Source organism: Mustela nivalis (genome assembly GCF_964662115.1).
Source record: "Mustela nivalis genome assembly, chromosome: 5".
Taxonomy (NCBI): Eukaryota; Metazoa; Chordata; class Mammalia; order Carnivora; family Mustelidae; genus Mustela; species Mustela nivalis.
The window spans coordinates 93,175,060-93,197,791 of record NC_139024.1 but is presented as its reverse complement, the minus strand read 5'-3'; the positions used below and the strand labels follow the sequence as shown (position 1 = coordinate 93,197,791).

Here is a 22,732-nt window from a genome sequence, read left to right as displayed (position 1 = left end):
AACAGACTTTTGGGGGGGATTTTTTTTTTTTTTTAAACTTTGTCTATGTCCTTTGGGAACTCCAAATCAATGGCTTCCCCAGCACCTGGCCTGGGATGTATGGGAGGTAAAAAGAGAAAGTGTAGGGAACTCATCCCATGTTGTTGACTCTAAGGTCCCTAGTTAGTATGCCCTTTTCATTCCACCTTTCAAAGTCTTTTTATGTTTGTTTTATTACGCCCAAGGTTATTATACTAAGACTTATCAGGAGAAATAGTAAAAAATGAGTCTTTTCCACCTTGCCAAAACCAGTAGTCTCAGTTCAATAACAACCTCAGTTGTTAACAATCATTAACAAAACGGATTCTTGCCTGTGGCTGTACTCCTGGGAACATGAAGTAATGTAAATTAAGACCAAGGCCATTTGGCTGGCAGGATCTTAGGGATGTTAGCGTCTCCATGGGGAAGCAAACAGTCTTCTGTGAAAAGTTTTCTCAATTCCAAAGTACAGTCATCTCCAAAATTCCTTCCCACCAGTTCCATTTGGCCGCTTAAGACCTGTAATTGCATCCAAGATTTGGAGGCATGCTTGTTCCAAAGGGTGTTCTACATGGAAAGAACAAAATGTGGGCATTACAATGATGTGTGCTGTGCAACACGGTCCTGCTTTGGAAAACAAAGATGGGAGAAAACACTTCAGAATGGAAAGTTTCTGTCTCTGAGACTGATGTATGATTAGTATCAGGTTTCTGCATGAATGATATTATTGCTTAATAGATAATAATACAGTGAAACTCACCATAATTCCTTAAGTGAAACCCACAAAAGTAAAGGTCATACTATTACAAAGGTAATAAAATGACTAGGGTGAGCCTACTATGAGAAACCACCAATCTCCCTGTCTTCAAAATTTGCAAAATGAGACACAGCAGCCCAGGGATTTCACCACAGCTGTCACTTACCTGGTGCTGATCTCATACTGAGATTTACAGAAAGGGCTTTATACTCAATGGAATATTTCATTATTTTCCTTCTATAAATGAAGAAATTAGGTTTCAGGGAAGTAAAAAAAAAAATTTCTTTTTTTTGATGAGTAAGTTTTTATTATAATGGTAGTAATAAAAGTACCTAATATTTATATAGTATTTGATTTATGCAAGAATACTTTTTTAAAAAGAACACTTCAAAAATCATAATTTTCATACTAAAGTTGAGAAAACTGAGATATAAATGTGTAAAATAATTTGATAGTCATGCAGCTAGACATTAGTAAAGTCTAATTATTTATTCTCTAATATAAAACATAGGAATTAATGGAACCAGGAGGAGAGATTGTATATTAAACTTTACTCTCTTCTGTAAGGAAGCTCACTTGACAGAGTTTGTAGTTAGCACTGGCCAGGAGCTCAGCAGTTATTGAACTACCTGCCTCTAACAGCTTTTCTTAACTTTCCACTAGGAAAGTCATTGCATAAAGACAAGTAGATGTGCCTAGGCATGAGCTTATTGACCAGTAGGCCAATTAGCCTTAGGAAAAAAATATCAAAGGTAGTAATAAGTATTACTTATGAGTGTATTAGGGAGCCAAAGTCAAATGAAAGCCTAACTACATTTGTGGTAAGAAAGCCAATAGAATATTATTGCATTCTTTTTTTTTTTTTTTTTTAAGCAGCGGGGAGTGGGAGGTTGGGGGATCCAGGTGGTGGGTATTAGAGAGGGCACATATTGCATGGGGCACTGGCTGTGGTGCAAAAACAAGGAATACTGTTATGCTGAAAATAAAAATTAAAAAAAAATTTTTAAGATTTTATTTATTTATCTATGTGACAGAGAGAGAAATCACAAGTAGGCAGAGATGCAGGCAGAGAGAGAGGGGGAAGCAGGCTCCCTGCTGAGCAGAGAGCCAAATGAGGAGCTCAATCCCAAGACCCTGAGAGCATGACCTGAGCCAAAGGCAGAGGTTTAACCCACTGAGCCATTCAGACGTCCCAGAAGTTAAAAAATGCCCAAAGTCAAACATCCCAAATATGGCAGTGTAAAGAAAGAGAATCTGGTCTCCAAGTACTTGGCTTTAATCAGTACTTGATCCTCTCCCTCAGAGAACCATCATCCCAGCCCTAATTCAGGCCGCATGTTTTGGTGAGATTAAAGTTTATAATATATTCTCTGAGTTGGCTCATCCTGGGTGAGACTGATCCCACAAGTGGAAATGATTCCAGCTTGGAGGGCGAGGGAACGCATGGGCCTTGGCAGACCTAGCAGCAGAAATAGACCCTGGAATATTCCTCATTGTGTGGAATGACTGCTGTGAACTAGCTTAACTGAAACTTCATCGCAGCTTTCTTTGTATTTTTTATTCAATTAACCTTCATTAAACACCTAGGATGTGCAAGGCCCTCTTGGAAGGGTAGGACCCCACAATGCTCCCATGGCTCCCAGCTGAATCAAATAGGTCTTGGTCATAATGTAGGATAAGCTTGTCAGGTCCTAGACTTCTATAAAGCATTTTAACTTAATTTAGTATATTTGCCTCTTATTCTTGGCTTCCTTTCACACTGTGAGGCCAAACACAACAACTGGCAATGGTCCGAATAAAAGCAAGCAAGCTGCTAGCACAGGGAGAAACACCGTTGTTTGGCAGACTGTCTGATAGTGGCATAAGGAAGGTCTGTGGCAAGGAGGAGGCTGACAGGTAGCAGCAGAGCAATGCAGAAGGAGCTGAGACTGGCACATCCAGTCACTGAAATTAGTGTGTTTGGAGAAAATGAACACGACAAGATTCTAGAGACGAGATTTAGGTCATTCTTTCAATATGCCCCAAGTCTCTGTCGTGTGTGAGGTACTGAGATATTGTGCTTAGCACTGGGGATATGGAGGTGTCTCAGATTCAAGCTAGTAGAAATTTGCCTTCCCTCAGGCTCCAGTAATACTCTTTGGTGTCACCACACAGAACTTAAGAATTTACCATAGTCAAATACATATAACAAATATTTGTATACACTTCCTACTCTTCAGAGCTATAGGTTGATTGAAGGCAGAGACAGTCTACCATTGATCTTTGCTCCCTCAGCATAGAACCAAAAATAATACTTTTCATAGTAAAAATATAATAAATATCTGTTGAATTTAACTACAGACACCCACTTCATGTGATCCATATAATCATCTCTCTCCTGAGTCACTTGCAAGCCAGCTCCTATGTGGTTGCTAGACTTGAATTCTTGGCCCCTTCAATTCATATTCCTCATGGGGCCAGAATTCTGTGTAAAATGTAAAACTAACATGACTTTTTTTGCCCCAACATCCATCAGTGAACTTACAATAAAATCAGAACTCCTTCACATGATCTACAAAGCCTTGGATTTTCCAACCCATTCTTTATCTCCAAACAGACTCCATGACTCCTTCTTCATCGCTGTCAAAGGTGCAGCCAAAGGCCACCTGGGTGGCTCAGTCAGTTAACCATCTGCATTCAGCTCAGGTCATGATCTCACGGGTCCTAAGATCGAGACCCCAACCTCACATTGGGCTTCCTATTTAGTGGGGAGTCGCTTTGCCCTCTCCCTCTGCCCCTTCCCCCTCCTTGTGCATTCTCTCTCTCTTTAATAAATAAATTTTTAAAAATCTTTAAAAAAATTATAATGAAGAGAAACAATGGTTCTCACCAATGCTCTTTTGCATATCCAAAAGGCAGCTCCATTGCCATAATCCTCTTCCCAGGAGATTTTAAGTCAAAGGTAGGCAAACTTTCTGTAAAAGGCCAAATACTAACTATTTTTAACTTTGCTGGCCATTTGGTCTCTGTTGCAACCACTCCACTGCGCAACACTCCATAGGCAATATGTAAATAAATGAATGTGACTGTGTTCCAATAACATATATTTCCAAAACAGGCAGCAAACTGATTTGGGCCCACAGGCTGTAGCTTGCCAACCCCTGTGCTAAGTGATCAGAGTCACAGCTTTAGATAATACATCTTTATCACCTGGATCATTGCAAAACCCTCCCAGCTGGTACTGATCCTTTCTCACTTGCACCTTCACCTTCTATTCTCATCACAGCAACCAAGGTGATCTTATCAATGCCCTCCACCCTCCCACATCTTGCTCCACATAAAAAGCCAACATTCACACTGTGATCTACAAGGCTCTGTCTGTCCCTCATCATGATATCTCTGAGCTTAACGATCATCAGCCCTCCCTTCTCTCAGTCCACTGCAGCTACACTGGCCTCGGGCTGCTCCTTGAACAATTCGGGCAGGTTCCTGCCTCTGTGCCTTTGCACTCAAGGTTTCCTCTACCTAGACTACTCTTCTCCTGAAGACAACACATCCAGCTTCTTCACTTCTTTCTGGACATCTTCCAAAAGTCATCTTTATGGGAAGGTCGTTCTTAGCCACCCTATCTAAAATCTCCCACCCCAGATACCTGTAATCCCTCTTTTCTGCATAAGCTTTTCCTAATTCACCAATACATAATATATTATATGTCATGTTTATTTATCTTATTTACTATTTGTCCTCTTCCCCAGAATATAAGTTCCACAAGGCCAGGGATTTCCTTTGCCTTGATCACCGCTGTATCCTTAATGCCTATAATAGTGCTTAGTACATAGGACACACTTCATAAACATGTATTGATTGAAAGAATGAATGAATAAGAAAGCCCTCTTTCCTTATAGGTGCTTCTGGGCCAAACCAAGACACATCATGAGTAATTTTATTTTTCCCTTTTGAATGTTTTTAAGAAAACCTGTTAAATTTCCTGCTGAAAAACTTTGTATGTATTGTGATCATCTGTGCTCAAGTTAAGAATACTCAATAGTCTCATTTTACCTACTTCTTCTCTTCTGAACTGTATCCCTCCACCAACAGTATGGCAATAGAGGGAGGGAGATTAAGATGCAAAACTCAAAAAGCAGATGTATGTTTGTTTGGGTTTTTTGTTTGTTTGTTTGTTTTTCTCAATGCATAGAAATTGGTTTTGGGTTATTGAGATGTTTTGCTTCAGTTCTGTGGGTATTTGTGAATTGAAGATATGACCAACCCTTCTCATGGGTCATTAAAATGTCAGAAAAACTCTTCTTACAGAGCTCCAAGAAAAGCAATTCATTTTTGTAATTTTAAACAGAAAGCACTATGTGAATATATGTCTCTTTTGTACTTGGAACAAAGGAAAATATCCAGTTTTTTAAGATTTCAAAAGTGTGCGTGGGTTACTTATGAGCATATGAAACTGGCCTAAGTTAAGACATATTTGACAGTTACCCCATCAAAAGAGACAAAGTAAGATTAGAATTTGGATTTATTTATATGTGATTGAAAGGAAATCAAAGTGGTTGACATTTTTTTAAATTGGCTGCTTTGTTTAAAATGGAAGGGAAAACGATTGCTAATTAATATTCAGGCTGAAATCAAGAATGTCTCCCATTTCTTTGTCAGTCAATATTCTCATAATTTTCTGAGTTCTAAAATCATTTATTTAATTTCAGTTTTCCCATGTATTTGTTTCCCTGAGCTCCTGTAGTTTCACTTCCAAATGGTATGCAGTACCTTGAACACAATAGGTAAATAACAAACGCCTGTTTCCTTAGCAACTTGAATTCTTGTGCAAGTATTTCTTAAATATATGCCTTCTCTCAATGAGACTGCAAACTCTTAAAATAAAAATGTATCTGAACCTACTTTCTTTTCTAATCACCCAAAATCCAGAACATACTAGTTACTAAATTATGTGAAGAACAAAGGCAAAAGAAATATAGAAGAAAAATTAAACTTCCTTATAACTTACAGCCCATTGACAAGTACCTGAGACAGGCAGAGTGACCTTCCTCAAGGAGTTTAGCTGTCTCCACATTATTACTTTGCTAGAGGCAAAAGGCAACCTTAACGTGACATTAGCCCAACCTCCTGGATCCTGTAAAAAATCCCTTTGGAAACTTCCTTTATCTCTACCCACTAAGATATATGTTGGCAATCATCCTCCAAGCATATGGTCCACTGATATATATCTGAAGGGTCTCATGATTAAGGTTTTACCAGACAGTAGTAAATGACATTTTCCTAACAACAGCTAACCCCTCAAGGTCCTGGAAAACTTGTTTCCAAATTCCTTAGAGACTTACATTATCCCTCACCTCCTTCCCAACTTGAACTACGTAATGGGCCACTCCTCATGACCCCAGTGCAGCTCTTTCTGCCCACAGGTCCTGTCCCCGTGTTTTAATAAAACCACACTTTCTGTTCATTCCTGGACCCCAGCATTTCCTATCACTAAATACTTGTTAAACTTGATTTGTTAAAAAGAAACATTGAAGGATGCCTGGATGGCTCAGTCAGTTAAGTGTCCATGCTCAACTCAGGTTATGATCTAGGGGTCCTGGGATCAAGTCCTGTGTCAGGCTCCCTGCTCAGTGGGGAGTCTGGTTCTTCCTTTCCCTCTGCCCTTCCCCCTACTTGTGTTCTCTCTCTCTCTCAAATAAATAAAATCTTTTAAAAAAAGAAAACCTTGATGCACAGCAGATATTCAGGAATTAAAGGATAATAATTTTACAGCATTTAAAAATAAGCATTTCCATAAAGCCTGCCATCATGAGAGTCAGAAAATGTTAATTCATCAAGAATCAGACCTGTTGTTGTGTTGTTACTGGTTTTGTTGTTCTTATTTTTGTTGTTAAAAATCTCTAATTCCTCAGTGTTTTCACACTAGTTAAGTCAGAAATATGAGCTGAGCTAAGAAAATAACACTTATTCTAACTGTACTGACCTGCTTGTATTATTTGTAAGGCAGCAGTGAGTTATCTCCACTGAGTTTACATGAGTTTAGAAATTTAGTTCTAAAAAAAGACAGGAAGATAGGAAGAAAGGAAGAAAAAAAAAAAAAAAACAAGGAAAGGAAGGGGGAGCACCTCTGTTGGAAAGGAGGAATAAAAGCACAAATTTCAAAGATGAAACATGAAGATTCCTTCCATAGAGTCTAAAAGGTAGGAAACAAAATAATGTTAATAATAATACTGACATTTTATTCTCGTCTAGGAACTTAGCTCTCTGCTTTCACACAGTAAGTATCCTCTATGCTTCTCTTCCCTCCCTGTGCTTGATGCTACGCATCTGCAATGCACACCATCTCTCTCTCCCACCTGACTTCTCTCATGGGAAAACTAAATTGGTTTAAAATCATGTGGGAACATTATAAATACTGTTTGGTGATTAGAATAAATTGGCTCAAATCACATAGGTACTTTCCTACATACTGACTGATGAGGAAATTTAGATATGCTATAATTTATAAACAAAATGAAGGAAGTTAACCTGGCAAGATACAAGAGGTAGGAACAACTTTTGCATTTAAGAAATTGAAAGGGAAGAGAAGGGCACATTTCCCAAATCATTCAATGAGGCCTGTATTAGCCTGACTCCAAAACCAGATAAAGACGTCACAAGGAACAGAAACTACAAAGCAGTATCTCCTATAAATAGAAACACAAAAATTCTCAACAAGATATTAACAAGTCAGATACAATAATATATAAAAAGGATTGTAGGGGCACCTGGGTGATTCAGTCAGTTAAGCATCTGACTCTTGATTTCAGCTCAGGTCATGATCTCAGGTCTTGAATATTGAGCTCTGCATCAGGCTCTGGGCTGAGTATGGAGTCTTCAAGAGATTCTCCCTCTCCTCTTCCTCTACCCTCAGACCACCACTCCCGTGTGAACTCTTTTTCTCAAAAAAAAAAAAAAAAAGTAAACAATGACCAAATGGAATTTATCACCTAAATGCAAAGGATGTTTAACATCTAAAAACCAATTGATGTAAAACACTTTAACAAAATAAAGGTCAAAAACTACATGATCATCTCAATACACACAAAAAAGCATTTGACAAACTCTTTTACCATAAAAACATTCAACAAATTAAGAATAGAAAGAAACTTCCTTAGGATTAAAAAAAAAAAAAAAAAAGCATTTATGAAAAACCCAAAGCTAACAGCATACTTAACGGTGAATACTTTGTCCTTAAGATCAGGAGTAAGACAAGGATGTCTGCCCTCACCACTCCTATTCAACATTGTGCTAAAAATTACAGCCAGAACAATTTGGCAAGAGAATGAAATAAAAGGCATTCATATTGAAAGGATGAAGAAGCAAAACTATCTCTGTTTGGAGATGACATGATCTCATCATAGAGAATTCTAAAGAATCCACCAGAAAATGGTTGGGACTAATAGATAAGTTCAGCAAGATTGCAAGACACAAGATTAATATATAAAAATCAATTATATTTCTATATATTAGCAATAAATAATCCAAAAATGAAATTAAGAAAATAATACCATTTACAATAACATTAAAAAGAATAAACTCATTAGGAATAAATTTGTCAAAAGTAGTACAAAATTGTACTCTGAAAACTACACAACACTGTTGAAAACAAGCTTTGAAAGACCTAAGTAAATAGAAAGAGATTCCATGTTCATAGATAAGAAGAATGTCTATAATGTCTATAATGTTGCAGTAAGGAAGACACAGGGGGGTTGGTATGAGGATAGACAAATTGATCAGTGGAATAGAATTGAGACTCTAGAAATAATTCTTAATGTTTATGGTGGGTTGACTTTTAACAGAACTGCTCAGATAATTCAGTGGGCAAGAACAGTTTTTTCAATCAGTGATACCAGGACACTTGGATAGCCACATGAAAAAAAGAGAAGGTGGACTTCTTCCTTACACCATAAGTAAAACTTAACGCAGATAGATCATAGACATAGATGAAAGAGTTAAAACTGTAAATCTCTTCAAAGAAAACATAGGAATTACTTCTGATGGCCTTGAAGCAAAGTCTTCTCAGAAATGACACCAAAAGCAACAAAAAGAAAAGATAAATTGGACTTTCCCCAAATTAAAAACTTCTGTGTTTCAAAAGATACCATGAAGAAAGTGAAAAGAAAACCAACAGAGTGGGAGAAAATATTTGCAAATCACATATCTGGTCTGACTTATATTCGGAATATGGAAAGAAGTATTATAACTTAGGGGTGCCTGGGTGACTCAGTCAGTTAAGTGTCTGCGTTCAGCTCAGGTCATGATCTCAGGGTCCTGGGATGGAGCCCCATGTCAAGCTTCCTGCTCAGTGGGGAGTCTGCTTCTCCCTCTCCCTCTGCCACTCCGACTGTTTATACTCTTTCTCAAATAAATAAATATAATCTTGGGGGCATAAAGATCTATAATGTAATAATAATAATAATGTAATAATAAAAAGATAAATAACCCAGTTAAAACTTGAGCAAAAGATTGGGATATTTATCCCAAGAAGATAAACAAATGGCCAAAAAGCTTGAAAGATGCTCAACCTCATTAGTCCTTAGAGAAGTGCAAACCAAAACCACAATGAGCACATCATATCTGTTAGGATGGCTAAATTAAAATGTTGGACAATAACAAATAACAAAATAACAAATGTTGCTGAGGTTGTAAAGGATCAGAACTATTCATATATTGCTGGTGGAAATATAAAATTATACATTTCTTTTGGAAAACAGTGTGATGATTCCTGAAAATGCTAAATGTAGAGTTATCATATGACCCACAAATTCTACTTATAGGTGCACAACCAAGAGAAATGAAAACAAATGTCCACACAAAACTTGTAAACAAATGTTCACAGCAATATTACTCATAATTGCCAAGAAACAGAAACAACCCAAATGTCCATCAGCTGATGCATAGATAAATAAATGTGGGATGGCCATACAGTGCGATAATATTTGGCCATAAAAAGAAACAAAGGACTGACACATACTACAATATAAACGAACCTTGAAAACATTATGGTAAATGAAGGAAGCCAGTTGCAAAAGACTACATCATCTCATTTACATGAAAAAGACAAACCTATGGAGAAAGAAAGTGGATTAGTGGTTGCCTAGGACTGGGAGGTTAGGGGATAGAGATGGAGAGTGAGGAGTGACTACTAATGAGTATGGGGTTTCTTTTGGGGTGATGAAACTTCTCAAATTGATTGTGGTGGTGGTGGCTCCACTCTTTAATACACCAAGAAATCATTAAGTTGCATACATTAAATGGGTGAATTGTAAGTCATTAATCTCAATAAGGTTGTTTGAAACAAAAGGAAGGGTTTACCTTCCATTTCTTTTTTTTTTTTTTTCTATTTAATTTGCAAAACTCATTAGGACAACGTGCAATGTTATTTCAGCAAATGTTTGATCCCCAGACTCATTCTCTAAACCCAGTAACATGAATTTGAAGTCAGAAATCTTTAGTAGTGGGGCTCCTGGGTGGCTCAGTGGGTTAAAGCCTCTGCCTTCAGCTCAGGTCATGGTCCCAGGGTCCTAGGATCGAGCCCCACTTCGGGCTCTCTGCTCAGCAGGGAACCTGCCTCCTCCTCTCTCTCTCTCTCTGCCTACCTGTGATCTCTATCTGTCAAATAAATAAATAAAATCTTTAAAAAAAAAAAAGAAATCTTTAGTAGCTGTACACTATTATGCCTATGTTACATTTTAGGAGCATGATGAATTATTGCTGTTTCCACAACCATTTCACAAATACCAACCCATTTGATGGCAGTCAGGAAAAATAATTCATTATATTTGTCGAAAATATTTCCAAAGCATCTATAATGGTACACGTAAAGTACAGTGAGAGCTGAGTGCTTAGAAGCCAAGTGATGTCTGATATTGCTTCAGAAGTTGGCAAAATATGTAAATTCATAAGAACAATGGAAGAACAACAAAAAGTATTTAACTATATGCATTACATGGTAGAAATTCTTCTGAGAATCCCAGGATTTGTATCATATATAGTATCATATAATCGGTTATAAAGGGGAGAGGCCCTCCTAGACCGTAGCTAACATTTTGCTTTAATATTTATTCTCTTATCTCTTGTAGAAGCAAATACTCTTCCACTTATGGATACTTCTATTCTTCTCCCTGAAAAATAAAACGTCTAAGAGTAAATCCTTCTATTTATTCATGCAAACATTTTATTGGATTTTTCTCCAGGAAGAAGAGTGACCTCTTTGGAGAAATGGGAAAATCTGACATTCAATGGCCCCAAGAGCAGTAGGGACCTAACCTAAAAAGCAAACTTGTTTCTCTTTTCCCTCCTTCTCTTCTTTCCTTCCCTCCTTCCCTTGTTCTTATCCCCTCTTTATTTTCCTGCAGTGACATGCCCTCCCTCTTCTTGAAAGGATGGATGTCTTCCTGAAGTGATTTTGCTTTTAACTGGAAGGACATCTACTTTGGGTTGAAAGGTAGAAGCCTCTGGTATACTCTCATTCAGTTTTATATAAGTGAGCTGATGAATTTGTTGCTGCTTCCCTCTGGTCTTTGTGTTTCCCCTTTTTAAAATAATCCTTGAAAAGAAATGTGAGTGGTAGCATGTGCACATTAAACTGACCTTGAATCTCCAGTACTACTGTTAGAAGTTCTTTTGCTAATCCCATGCTTCCATTTTTGTTCAATGAGGAAAATTCCTTAGACAACATTATATATTTCACAGTTTTGCCTAATTACTGCATAGGGGAAATAATTGGAAAGCACAGGGGCAGGTCAAATTATGGGAATGGCACTCTTTACAGATATTTAAAAATTAATTTTAATTTAAGAATTATTTTTAAAATTAATATTAGCCAAAAAGATTCTGTAAATTACCTAAAATTTTAGATACAGGGTTATGATGGTTTAAAATGCAATTTAGAAATACCAAAAGCTGTTTTGGAAGTTTCAAATAATAACAAATAAAAAAGAAAACTGTAGGAATGCCTAGGCAGCTCAATTGGTTAAGCAGCTGCCTTTGGCTTGAGTCGTGATCCCTGGGTCCTGGCATCGAGTCCCACATTGGGCTCCTTGCTCACCGGGAGTCTACTTCTCGCTCTGTCTGCCCCTCCCCCTGCTTGTGCTCTCTCTCTCTGACAAATAAATAAATTAAAATCTTCAAAGAAAAAAAAGAAAGAACAAAAACTGTAGCTTTGATATGAGTATTTATGATATGCTTACTCTATAACTATATATTCTTTCACTGATCATTTCATAGGTAATGCGTGGAAATCAGTCATCTCAATCAATCAGTCCTCCTCCTTGCTGGGTTCTGTGCAGTGGAGAATATATACCCAAGGAGCTAAATAAAAGCCATATATATTTGCATCCTTATTCATGGAGGGACAGTATTTCCCAAAGTTCCTCGTAAAGCTGGAATGGAGACCTTATATGGTACCAGAGACTAATGTGGGGAGCTCTACCTAAAAAATCCTAAATCCAGGTTTTCCCTCTCCTTAACTATTGGAAGAGTTTAGGTCTTCAAGGCATCAGGCTTAAGATTTCCTTAGCAGCCAATTGCATGGAAGACTGATTTTCCTCACAAATCCAGTTGCCGTCAGAAGAGATCACTCTGGAGACCAACAATAAGAGATGAATAACATGTTTCCCTTTTAGAACAAAAGAGCCAAAAATGTTTCTGCATGGAATGAGAAATCTGAGGGCAAGTGCTGACCCTCCTTACTCGTCATTAATATAAATAGTGCAGGATAAAGGGGGTTCAGCTTATTTCTTGTTTTAGAGGAATAGCAGCCAACTTATGATACATTGCTCTCAGGCTCCAACCACCAAATCAGCAATTCCTAGTACTTGGAAGAGTGTTTAAAGAGGAAGAAAAGGGGTGCCTGGGTGGCTCAGTGGGTTGAGCCGCTGCCTTTGGCTCAGGTCATGATCTCAGAGTCCTGGGATCGAGTCCCACATCGGGCTCTCTGCTCAGCGGGGAGCCTGCTTCCTCCTCTCTGCCTGCCTCTCTGCCTGCTTGTGATCTCTCTCTGTCAAATAAATAAATAAAATCTTTAAAAAATAAAATAAAATAAAATAAATAAAGAGGAAGAAAAAGAAATGGAAGTATACTCATCACCACTATCTGAATGACAGTAGATGAAAGCCGCCTATTCATGGAAAATGAGAAGTAGGAAATGAGAAAGCTGAGGGCAAATCCTGACTCTTACTCACTCATTAATACAAGTAGACTCTCTAGTACTATCCACATGAGAATGGATGGAAGCCAACTCTTCTTGGAAAAATGAGAAGTAAGTATTCCCTCCACAACATACTAGAACACCACAAATCTTGGAAGCTCAGAGGTACCCATTCACTCTTCAGTTTTATAATAACTATTTACTAAGTGCCAGGTATTGCCTTAGGAAATGATTATATAATAATCAAAGCAGGATACACTCACTACTCTCAAGATCACAGTCTACTCACATTAAGATGAGAGACTAAAGATTTTGGATTCTGGTCCTGACCACCAAAAGAATTCTATAAATCTATGTGTCATGGATTCTTCTGAGACTCCATTTCTTCATTATTAAATGAGGGTGAAAAATTAATATGCATGCCTCTAGAGCAGCGCATGAGATCCATATACAGTGATATTCTTCAGGATCCCCTTTGTGCACATCTGTTCATTAGTGACCTTTCCTCTGTACCCTGCCTACTTTGTCAACACACATTGTTTTAGGAAACGACATGACAAACTCATTCAGCAAAAGAATGAAGAACCACTAAGTTTGCAAGATGAATCTTCCCAGAAGTATTTCTGTTTGCGTGGAAGACTAACTCCTCAAGTTAAATACTGAAATAATTTCCAGTTGTAGATTTTCATATAGTTTAGCTTTCTTCTCCTAGTATAAATCTAAAGTGTCAGGCAACTCCACTGACAAATCAGGCCTGCCATGTTGCATGGAAAGCCAGTATGGGATCTATGTATTTTTTGTTTCTCTTTTGTTTTTACATGCATTAGTTTATTCACAGTCTTTGTAAACCTTCCCAAGAAGCATTCTGAGGATATGCTGCCTCATAAGACAAAAATAGATCTTACTTTTGAGTACCTTCATAGTTGGTGAAAACAGGCTTTGTGCAGTCCTGACTTGACCACATCTGTCACAAAAATCACCCCCACCATCAACTTACTAGAATGTCCTCAACCACTGCAGTGCAGAAGATGGAATGAGTGTCACAATTAACAACATGTAAATTCCACCCGTCTGCTGTGTTCCCCAACTGTAATTAAGAAATAATCACTAGACTTTTCATCTGTCAGTCCCTATAATGCCTCAACCTGCCTTTGAGCTTTGCAAGTTTAGCTAGAAAAATTTTTAACAACATAGAACTCAAAAAATATTCTCTTAGAACTCACTGCATCTATGACACTGCTAGGTACCGAGGGACAAACAAACAACAATGAAGTCATGATCATTGATGTCAAGGAGCTTTTACTGCTGTAGAGTACCTCAGATTGAATCCTGTGCAGATGTCGTCAGAGAAACAGTCAAAGTAATGAGGTGATTGGCCTGGAGAAGACTGAAGGTATCATGCTATTGTTTTTAATATTTGAAGTACGGGTATGTGGCAGAATAACTGGCACATATTCCAAAGAAGACAATTAGGAGCAGATTTTGGAAATTTCAGGGTGACTAATTTCAACTCTAAACATGGAAGAACTTTCCAAATGTCAGAAAGTATCTGGGCAGGACATTCACTTGTTGGGCTTGTAGAAAGAGTATACACATCAGGGGGAAAGCTGAGTGTGATCTCATGTAGCATGTGATAGGTAGGTCCTTCATTAATATCTCCTGACTAGTTGGTCAATTTCTTTGAGACATGTGTTCTTTTATTAAAGATTCCCATACCAGTGTTAATAGAACTACCGCTTGAGGAATTTCAGAATGTGTAAAAGAGAGAATAAATTTTACAACCTGCTGATATTCTGTCAGCAGCTCTTTATTTAATATCTCTGGGCCCTGAATTGTTGTCAGTTAATTAGAAGTGAAAGTATTCTGGGAAAAAAAAATAATGTGGACCTGTTTTTCTTAATTTTTATAATTGCTAAAATAGCTCTTAAGTTTTCATGTATCTCCAAATGCCAGAAACTTCCCTGAACTTTCTATTGGTCACAGGACCAAAAATCATTCTTCCCTAGAGTCCAGTTAGCTGTTTCATATCATAGCAAACAGGGAGGGATTTCATTTGGTTTTTTTGTTTCTTGATGAATCTTTGCCTAATGAAAATGGGCAGGACAAAGTCCGTAGGGATTATGATGATGGAAAGGAATACGATTTATCACAAGAAGTCAGTAAGAGTTTCCTACAATTTCCTATCACTGACGCTGAGTTTAGTGGCCTGGCATGTCATGATTCATTGTCATTTCTATTGATAATTTCAAGAATGAAACAGAGCCAGGTACTGTAGCATACTACAAACACATAGCCTAAGCCCCAAATGAATGTGCACTCATACATAAAAAGTAATGGCTAACATTTACCAAGTGTTTAATACGTGCCAGGGACGATGGCAAGCATTTTATGTGGTCTATCTCATTTATTATTCTCAGCAATACTGCCAGGAAGGTGCTTGCATTCGCTGTTCTGCATGTGAGGAAAACAACATGGGCAGTATCCATGAAGGAATCCAGTTAGGGAGGAAGACAGCTGACGTTGAGCCTGGGCCTGAGCACAGGAGCCTATACTCAGGGCCCACTGTGACAGGTTACTACCCCTACGACCGACTATCCTCTCTCCCGTGCCTTTGTGAATTAACACCGAACAAGAAAATGTTATGATAGGTATCAGAAAATATATAGCTCTTGTTTATAAATGTATGCTATGATAAAGCCGAGCTAAGCTGTGGACCACTAAATGTGAATAAAGTCCTGGAAAATATGGTGAGAAGCAGGTCTTCTCAACTGAAGGCTGTATTCATCAGGGATACATTCAAATAACACCAGTTCTGTCACTTCAAGGACCTTCTGGAAATGGTCTCCTTGTCCCTCTGGACTGATGAAACTTAGTCGTCTGCCTAGCAGTTCCCTTGTTCTCCTGGAAGGGACTATGGTTTCTTCTGTGAGTCACAGAAACAAACAGTGCCTGGAAAGCTTCCTTTCAACTTCCTTCCTGCTAAAAGAGAGCAACTCTATTAGCTTACTCTGAACAAGCACACTCACATAAGGAATGTCACAATTAGCTGAATCCAGTTAACTAAAATCTTTATTAATCAGCATTTTTCCATAATTAACTTCCAGGGACCAAAAAAAAAAAAAAAAGACAAATTTCAAAATAATAATCAGAGAGAACACTTTTCCCTGGGCCTGGTAAACATTCATCCAAACTCCCACACTTCTACAACTATATAATACTATTCGAGAATAGCTAACATTTGTGGGAGCACTCATTGTGTGCCAGATACTTGTATTAAGGGATCCATGTATCTGTTTTTCCTTTAACATAGCAATCCCTTGAAGCAAATACTGTTATTCTCTGTTTTACAGTTTGCTAAATCCAGCCATAGAGTTCCTTTGCTCAAGGTCATACACTTAATTGATGGTGACGAGGAAGTATAAACCCTCAGAATGCAACACCTAACCAGTATGGCATATTGACTCCTGATTATCTGTGCATAATGTAATAATGACTCTGAAGAATATCATTCAATAAATAGTAATAGCTCATTCACTGAGTTCGTCCTGTATGCCAGGCACTGCTGTAGGCTCATTGTAATTATTATCTCATTTAACCTACACTATACCCCTTAAAATAGGTCCCATTTTTATTCCTGTTTTCTGGACTAAGAAAGTGAGGCATATAGTGGTTCAAATAATTAATTCTTGCCAAATCACACATCACAAAGTTATAGAGCCAGAACTGAAACCAAAATGTGTTACTCTGGAGTACATCCTTTTAATTGTTACACATTTTGCCTTTCCTTTCTCCCTTTCTCTCTTCCTTTCTTCCTTCCGGACAGGACACAGAAAGGAAATACAAGTCTAATGCAATTTTAGAAAGATCTCCAGTAAAGTTAATCAACCAATAAAAGTTGAATCAAAAAGGAAGTTCTGGTTGATTAATTTAATGACTATTCAAATGATCCAATTCCTGAGCTTTCTGGTTAATTGAGTTTCCACTGGCTTTAGGCCATTTTTCTCAGAGAAAAATTCCAGCCCATATGATGTTTTTATTTCATCTTCACTGGTAAAAAAAAAAGGGGTGGGGGTTAGCAGAACACTCAAGGATGCTCCCAGAAAACTTTGCCTTTGAGGCATTATCAAGCATTCATGCTACAACTTTGAAGATTTCTTTTGAACAATATTTATTAGGAAACTAAAACTATGCATAATTTAAGTTTGCTAAGTAAGATTACTTCCATTTCAAACATTTTTCCCAGTGATTGAACCAGACATTTTTAAAGCATTGTCCAGATTTCGGTGTTGCAAAAATCCTAATTTTTCACTAATTTTACTCTTTATAGGATAGAAGATCCCATAAAGCTGTTAGTAATAATCATTACAAGAACATTTAAAAATACCTTTAAGACTAGACACAGATCATGACCAATTCAATTGCACAAACATTTACTGAGCACCGATATGTGTCAAATAATTGAAATACAAAAATGGAAATGACAGTGCCTACCCTAGACATTGAGGACCGTTCAGACTTACATAAAAACAGGCACACCAATGGGTAATTTTAGGTGGATGTAGTAGCAAGTGCTACCATATGTGCTGGAACGCAGAGAAGCTTCTAAACAGCTGAGTTAGGGATGAAGAGAGCAAGTGGAAGGTATTAGAGATGAGATCATATTTGAGTAGTATCTTTTAAAATAGAAGTAGGAACAGCCAACTAAACAGAAGGAACAATGGATAAGGATCCCATATAATGCTGAACACGTGAATGGTAACTCAAAATGTTGATTCAATATCTGGATTTTGTTGTTTCTGGTAGTGGCGGTGGTATTAACTGATTTACTGGTTCAGTTGGTTGGATTTTATTATTTTTTTTTCATTCTTCATTCATTTGATTGGTATGGAAAAACCATGTAACCTAAGAACTCAATAGAAAAAATACTTTCTTCCACCTGAGCTCAAGGACGATTTCCAAAAACACAATTACTGAAAGCATAGCTAATCAAAGCAGAAATAAATGCTCAGAGAAAGGAAAAAGATTTCTCTGGAGCAGATCACAAGAAGGAACATTATTTTTTACCTTTTTTTCTTATGCCACTGAAAGGGGAGATGTCAAGCTCTCATGACCTGCAGAAAGCTTGACATATTCAAGTATAAAGGGAGGACCATTAGTACATCTTCTCAAAGCAAATGAAGAGAATTCTAATTCAGCTGATTAGAAAGAATTAGAAGCCCACAGATGGTGCTTATTAGAGCAATATATCAAGAGAAGCCCAGTAGGGAGTACTAATTGAATCAGTTGCAATTAGGTTTGATTGGATTTAATCCTTGTTACAACTATTTTCTTTGGAATTCTGGGTTTGGGAGAGATTGGTTTTGGGCTTAAAATGGCAACTGTAAAATTTATATTCAATTCAAGATGAACAGCATTGCTTTGAAGGAAGTCACTCCAGGTCTAGCCATGTCGCCAGAATTTTCCTACAGCTACATAGGTGCAACCAGAGTGTGAAGTTCACACTGGGATGCACAACTTTAAAGAAATGTTGTTAAGTGTGGGAGGGAATCTGTTGTCAGAGATCTATCTTACTTTAGAAGTCCTTTTTAGTTGTTGTAAAGGGATTGCTTCAGGCTCAAATAGAATTGTAACCAACTCTGAATATTATTTGGCTCATTTAGGACTGAAGTCAGTTTTGTTTGATAACAAAAGTACATGTTTTTAAATTTTAACTATTCATGATTTTCCCTCTGGCTGAACTGCAATGCCATGACCAAAAGAAGAATCCATATAATCTTCATTTTTTTCATATTTATCCATTGTAAATAGCAGAACTTGTTAAATTATTGTTAAATAGAGTATATTAGCCAGATGTCACATAAGTTTTGTTTGTTATTAAACAATGCTTCCATTTGCTTTCATTTGGAAAGAGGTCTGCAACAATATCCCTGAAGCCTTTTGGAACATTCAGTACACACACATACACACACTAATCTTCTAATTCAATTCATTTCCCACCTTGGATTTCTCTCCCAGTTCCAACTATGTCCAAAACATTTTTACTCCTAAGAGTGCTCTCCCTATTCCTTCGTGAAATTTGCCAAGAGAAAGTTTATCCAGTAATGTCCCAGTTGAGCCACTTACTGTGGCATTCTAATATAGTTTGCAAATATATACTAATACAATGGAAGGAAACCATGATCAAAGTTTGGCAGCCATCTTCTAGAAAATTAAATGTATATTTCCAACAATGCCTTAACCTACTAAACCAAACAAGCTAATCTCTACTCAGAGAAAAAGAAATCAATGATAAATATGAAAGCCACAACTACCTCCTCTTAATTTATAGCTAAATTGGTGTCTTAATTCAGGTTATCCCATCAGTCTAGACTGCATCATTTCCTGCCTATCAGAAACTTGTAGTGCTTTCCCTAATCCTTCAGAAAGAAACAGGTGTCTTTTCACAGTTTGTACCATTCATCTTACTTGGAAAGAACACTATGATTCTTTAATGTCAGTTAACTGCTGACATATATGTCTCTCACCAGTCAGCAGCTTGAACAGAGTGGTTCATAAGACAAACTGATGCCTTAGGTAAGGATTAAGGATTTTGGTAGGAATGAGACAGAAGCAAAGAACAATCAGGACTAAGGTATCAGGAGAAAATATATTGGAATTGGTTCAGGTCGTTGTTCAGTAGGGCAAGTCACACTCATACGTGTTCTATCATCATCATCTGAGATGGTGGATCACTTTCTTTTGGGTGAATACCAATGTCTTGATTTCAGGTGCCTTTTCTGAATTGGAATAGGACCCTCGGTAATGGTGGAAAAAGAGTGCATATACTCTTCCAAAAAGGTATGGTAGAACATTAGGGCTTTTTTCAAGTGGGCAGATATTTTTAAAAAATGGTATCAGCTTCAGAGTGGAAGCCAAAGTAAAAAGGAAGAAACCAAGAAAGAAAATACCACAGAGGTTTGAAAGTAGGTTCTCCATGGTGGTTGGGAGCCAACTGAACAGCAACAAGAGAAATTCCAAATTCTAATTTCTCCTGCTCTGTTTCATGAAATAGTTAAATAGTTACAAATCTGGATGAATGGATGGATGGATGGATAGATAAGTTTAATACATACATACAAAACTGGAAGAAATACACGAAATTATTAACAGCAATTATCTGTGTTGTAGGACTATGAAACAATTTTTCACCATTATTTTTTCCATCTTTCCCAAATTTTTAATGGAAATGTGTCCTGTTTTTATAATCTGAAAAAGGTAATTAAAATTTGTATGTGTGTGTGTATGTGTGTGTGTGCACGCTTTTTTCTTTTGACTACCAGTAATTCTCAACTGGGGGCAATTTACCCCCAGTCAGCATTAGGCAATGTCTGGAGACATATTTCGTAGTCACAATTGTGAAGTGTGCTACTAGCATCTAATTAGTAGAAGAAAGGAACCCTTATGAGCACCCTATGGGACTGCTTCTAAAATTCATATGTATTAGAAGCTATAATCTCTGTCTCAGAATTACCCAAGTAAAAATGGCCTTCTGGCCTGACAGATGTTGGAAAATATTGTGTTTCTTTCTTACCTTTATGTTTTATATGTTCACTCGTATAGGTCTTTGTAACAAATCAAAATACATATTGGATTGAATTGAATTAAAAGTATATAGCTCTACTGGAAACATAAAGATGCACAATACATTTTAGGAAGAGTAGTTAAAAGATACATTTTTTCAACCCATCTAGAATCAAGAATTAAATGAATTCAAGAAGTTAGTGGGCATCTTCTGGGCATCTAGCCTTTGCCAGATGTTCTGCAGAGTATAAGAGTAACATAAAATGTATTCCCTGACCTTGAAGAATTTGCACTCTAACCAAAGAAATAGAACATATCCTAAGAAAACCATTTGTTCCAGAGCAAAACAGCACATGGTTGCGTGCCAAAATGAGTAACTAATTAGTGCAGTAAGACCTTAAGGAACAGAAAAAAATCAATATGTCTGGAATTGTCAGAGATGGTTTTCCGGCAAATTAGAGAATTGAACTGATATCTTACCAGACGGATGGACAGAATTTCCTTGTGACCAGCAATGAGGAGAAGGTATTGTAAGGCAGAGAAAAATAGCATGAATAAAACTAAGAAGATAAGACTGATCATGGGCAGGTTCACGGAAAGAGGAAAGACCACCCTGGATTCAGGGTGCAGATGATAGATCTGAACTGCTAGGAAACAGCTAGATTATGGGGAGAATCAAATGAGTGAGTATCAGCAGGAATGGCCTGTAAAATATCTAAATCTATAAATGGGATAAAATATGCCTTCTCCAAAGTTTGGAAATTATGTGTTCAGTCTTCATCACACTTAGAGTGGTTATTTAACCTAATACGGTTTAGCATCATCTTCCCACACATACAGACCTTTATACTATATAAAGCAACAATCTGGCCTACATAGTGCACCTACTATTCCATAAAAGAGTGACCATTAGCAAAGGAAAGCCAAATTTAGCTGCAGCCCCATGTAGCATTTTCCCTCCTTATGACTACAAAGATAGCAAGAGTCCTCATTTCAGAAGAGAAGTGCTCTAATTAAAGAATTATTTTAATTACTTCAGCTAATATCCTAATATTATGTTTTTGCCAAGGGTGTGAAAGAACAAGTATTCTGTTTGGTCAAGGAGTCCTGCAGAAGATAAAAATGAAGAATTAATGATGTGTAAGAATCATCAGACTTAAAAAAAGTGTTAGACTTAACTCAGTGCCGATATATGCTGAGCTAGTAATTAAATGCAAGGAGGAATAATAGATCATTGCCTCCAAAAAACCACACACACACACACAAAAAAAACCAAAAAGCTTACCATATACATAAATGCAATTTTCTACTTGTTAGGATAAACTTATCTTTTCTGACTGGGGACTCAGAAAAGAGAACTTTGGAAGTTCAATAGGCTTTATATTTAGGATAAGAAGAACTCCAATGCAGTAACAATTAATAATTAATAAGAATTCCCAAGATAGGTGAACCCATGTAACTTTGAAATAAAATATTAGCATTAAATATATTTAAGCCTGTAAATACTATAGTCAAGTTAACTATAAAGCAAGAATTCTTAGATCCTCATTAAAAAAAGTTTTCTGTAATAATAACTGGACCTACAAAACTTTGTTGGTTAGGAATAGGTTCAGCTGTATATAATAACCTTACTTACAGTGACTTAGACAAATGGAGATTTGGCTCTCTTTAAAGAGACTTAGAGAAGATGGAAGACTGAGGCTCTTATTGGTGGCTCCGTGATGCCATTTAGGGCAAAGTTCCTTCTGGTTTTCTAATAAGCATCTTTAAGTGACTATCAGTCACCCTTCCCAGAAATATGTCACATGAGCCACCTCTACTTAAAAGGTAGGATGGGAAATAGTTTTTAATTGTGCCCGATGCAGTCCGCCCCCCCCCCCAAAAAAAAGTAACAGAGAAGAGGGGAAATTATAGAGACCAATTAGCAACTCTATCAACACAAAATCAGTGATTATAGTAGGACCCCAGCCATTATCATATGTTTGTTAAAGCATTGCTAAGTGAATTCCTCCAATATCTAGGTACTGCACAAAGTCCAATTTCCAAGTTTTCTTGAACTAGGTCATTTTGTGCCTTTAAGCTACATTGTGTCTAATGGATCTCTTGGAGAAGAGCCCAAACACAGCTTGCATCCATTCATAGAAAATGTTTGTGTGTAGTATTGCTTTGCCTACAAGGGCAAGAGTGATGTATGAAGATCTTCACTCAGTCAGAAAGTT

The 22,732-nt window shown here is 37.3% G+C and overlaps 1 protein-coding gene across 4 annotated transcripts in view; it reads left to right on the top strand.

Moving 5' to 3' along the window:
* PTCHD4 (patched domain containing 4) overlaps positions 1-22,732 on the top strand; it is a gene marked incomplete at its 5' end in the record, with an annotated part of 184,108 nt that overhangs the window by 155,436 nt on the left and 5,940 nt on the right. The window lies entirely within an intron of this gene.